The 3,554-nt window shown below is 33.7% G+C and overlaps 1 long non-coding RNA gene across 4 annotated transcripts; it reads left to right on the plus strand.

The window, feature by feature from the left end:
- Positions 1-232: 232 nt before the first annotated feature.
- LOC147293299 (uncharacterized) lies at positions 233-3,307 on the plus strand. Of its 4 annotated transcripts, XR_015120772.1 has the most exons (10): positions 233-267; positions 760-839; positions 1,027-1,172; positions 1,255-1,316; positions 1,607-1,656; positions 1,776-1,802; positions 2,034-2,126; positions 2,204-2,268; positions 2,678-2,805; positions 3,112-3,307. It is a non-coding gene; the product is annotated as an uncharacterized LOC147293299 (long non-coding RNA). The 4 variants fall into 4 exon arrangements; XR_015120773.1 differs by lacking the exon at positions 233-267 and having other exon boundaries at positions 706-839; positions 1,059-1,172; XR_015120775.1 differs by lacking the exons at positions 233-267; positions 2,204-2,268 and having other exon boundaries at positions 712-839; positions 1,776-1,857.
- Positions 3,308-3,554: the final 247 nt, after the last annotated feature.

Below are 3,554 nucleotides of genomic sequence, written 5' to 3' on the forward strand. Positions count from 1 at the left end.
CTTTACAATTTTAGGGCTTCTAAAGGTTATTTACGTATGGTTTTTTTTTTTTTATCAATTTTACTGGCTCCTTAGATAAAGAAGCATGGGAACGCAACACAGGTCATTTTTATTTTTCTCTCTCGCCGATCGCTATCACTATCTCTGTCTCACCGTCGCATCCATTGCGAAGCCTGCTCCACCTGTGTCGCTCGCCTCTGCTTCATCTGCCAAGACCGTCGATGCTGCATTTGCAAGACTGAGTCAGACTTCGTTTTCATTACCAAGGTATGAATTTCGATTTGCCTTTTTGTTCACTATACATTTCAGTCATTTATTGGATTTTTGTTCTAAGATTGTGTGAAATTGGGTTACTGGGAATTTCTCTTCTCTTCAACTGGAGGGTCAAGTTCTTGAAATCATTTTATATTTGTCCTGGTTCTACTTTTATTGTTGCCACTGTGGGAGAGGGATGAGGGAACACTGTATGCAACTTTTTAGACCATGATGTCTTCAATTTATTATTTTTGGTGCTCATATATGTGTAAAGGAAGAATTAGAAGAAATTTTCTGGTTGCTAAATTTAATGTTGTAGAACTAAAGATTACTAGTTTCAGGACTATGCAATCTAGTCTCTCGGTGCTCAATTTTGTTCCATGATCCATTTTCGAGTTACCTGTTCTTATTTGTTTGTCATGCACAAAGCATATGTACTTGAGTTTCACTAGACCTTGAGCATTAGTAGTCAAAGAACTGAAGGGGGTCGTTTTGGTGAAGCAGTCGGAACTAAAAGCCTAAATGGCTCTTTGTAGTCACATCTCTTTGTGCTAGCTAGTCTGCTGCACGTTGAATTTCAAGAAGTATGCATTTCTTCTGCTTCCTTGAAAATCTCTTTGTTTCCAAAATCAGATTGAAATTTGACCGACATTTTGAAAATAAATCATGAACCCATTAATTTGACATTGACAATTTTATAGCAGGATTAATTTTTTTTCAAATTCAGTTTCATTTTGATATGTTTATTTGTATATTCAACATAAAATGTAGGCTTACTATATATATTATCTTGGTTCTCGAAGAAGCTTGGAAGGAGTCTATGGTGTCCAGTGTGCCAGAAGCTTCAGAACAAGAGCAGCCAACCCCAAGAATACAGATTTACTCCACCTCTGATACACTCTCCCCCTTTTGGAGAGGTTTGTCTGTTTGTTTATCCCTCTCATTCATGCATTTGTTCAGTTATTTATATTCATTCTCATATGCATCCATCTTTGGCAGACAAGTATGAAAGAGATGCCAAGAAGTATTGGGATGTTTTTTACAAGCGACATCAAGACAAGGTCTGTGTTTATTTACTCGTTCTCTTTGTAAACTTCGCCATAGCTACTACTTATGTTGCTGCCACTACTACTATCACTTACCCTGGTTTTGGTGTCTGTTGATCATTTCTCTATGCTATTGTCTAATGCCATATCTGGGTTTTGGCTGCTTAGTCCTTCAAAGATAAGCCAACTTTCAATTGGTTTTATCTTTTACAAATGGCTCACTTTCTCATATTCTAGAACACCTTTTCTTTTATTTTTTTGATTTGGGCCCTTGCTAACTCTAACTACTATTTTCTCTTTGTCAGTTTTTTAAAGATTGACAATACCTGGACAAGGAATGGGCCAATATTTCCCTGTGAGTGAAGAATTAAGTTGGATATATATATATGTAGGTTCAGTTTTGTTGTTTTGTATCCATCCAACAATTTCAAGTGTTTATATTTCTTTATTAATTTTTATCTTTTTGACTTTCAGGGAGCTGGGCAAAAAGTTATTTTAGAGGTAATCTCACATATCATGTAACACCTTCGGAGTCTGACTTGAGTTGAATGAGTAGGTGGGGATTAGAACAAGTTTGCAAAATTTCATATCACATATGTGCTCAAATTGATTTGGAAGCAATATGTTACTTCTCCTTAATTAGTGGTTATTGCTTTTGCATGCATCATGTGGGATTGTGTATTTTTATGTTTATGTGTTTAGTTTCTAAGACCTTAAGCATTTTGCTTCCAGGCATCTGCTGTCATTGCTGCTTCCCCACTACGAATGGATCTATCTTGTGTTTTGGAGAAAGTGATTGCAGAGTTGACTGCATTCTTAAGGAAGGTATGAGAATTTTCTTAACCTGATGCTGATCACTTCATAGTTTCTTTTACAAATAAGTTTCATGAAGATTGTTTTAGAAGCGTAAAGAGATGGAATCTGTACCTTTTAGTTGCTCACCTCTACCAAAGACCCAAAACATTGGGTAATCTCTACTTTCATATGTACAAAGTCGTTATGCTCAAGAATTAGATTATAATATATTTCTTTACTCACAATTGTAGATGAACAAGGAGGAATTTATATCATTATTATAATTATTGGAAGAAAAAATAGAAAATATAAAGAAAGTATAGAACAAAGGAGCAATGGGATTGTGTCAGGATTTTTCCTGATATATAGATGAATGTTTTTGTTTTGGTCACTAGAATTACATAACATGCAGGTTGATGGAGCTTCATTCGTAGTCCATATTTAAAAATTAAGCTACCTTGTTCATGGTAATTGACATATAAAAATCTTACTTTTTGCTGATGTTAGCATCTAAAAAATATATAATAACCCTAACCATTCACCAGTAATTGACATATATGTGTGTTTGTTGATGTTCACAGGATGCTTATTAATTTATATGTGTTTGCAATAAATGGAGGAATGGTGATATGGTATGCCTTTAGAACAAAGAGATGGCTCTGGTGCATGTGATAGTATAACTTGGTGAACCTCACCTAACACCCAACAGGTCAGTCATGGTGTTCAATAAACATCAGTTGTGCTTGTGCCTTCCTTATACTATTATCAAGTTATTGGATAAAATAATAGATAATTTTCCTCTTTTAGAAGGTCAGATAAGAAGAAATAAAAGTAATGCAGTGAAGCTTGGAAATAATTTTAGTGTTCAGTTACCTATTGGCATTAGTCAGCAAGAGATTCTCTTTATTCTGAGCAATGGAATTTTGATTGAATTAGGTATTGTAGTCAAGTTGAACTAGATTGACTTCATGATTTTTTAATGTGTTTTTTATGTTCTGTTTTTTCTATCATGCAGAAACTCAATTCCTAGTCTCATCAGACATTTTGGAGAAAAGAGATGGTATCAAAAGCTTAACTCAATTACTTTTAAAGCATATAGGATTCCACCAACTCTTTTGTATTTAATTAATATTTACTATTGTAGTTTGCTATATCTAGTACTCTTGTAGCTTGTCTGGATCTCTAATTATTAATTGTTATGTAAGGTATGTAAGGATATTTGTAAAGGTGGTTGCTAGAAGTAATGAAAAAATGCTAAGAAATTTCTGGCTTTTGAATTTCTCTAGAATGCAATGGGATGATAAATTTGATGAAAATATTGTTTTTAAGGATAAGTTTTTTTTGCAGGGAAAAAACTACTTTCAATATTGAAACTAGTTGATTATTATTTTTTTTTTTTAAACTCATATTATTCAATGGCGTTTAAAAAATGTCATAACAAAAGTTTTAATGGCATCA

The sequence above is a fragment of the Dryas octopetala genome, chromosome 2 (assembly GCF_963921425.1).
Source record: "Dryas octopetala chromosome 2, drDryOcto1.1, whole genome shotgun sequence".
NCBI classification, from domain to species: Eukaryota; Viridiplantae; Streptophyta; class Magnoliopsida; order Rosales; family Rosaceae; genus Dryas; species Dryas octopetala.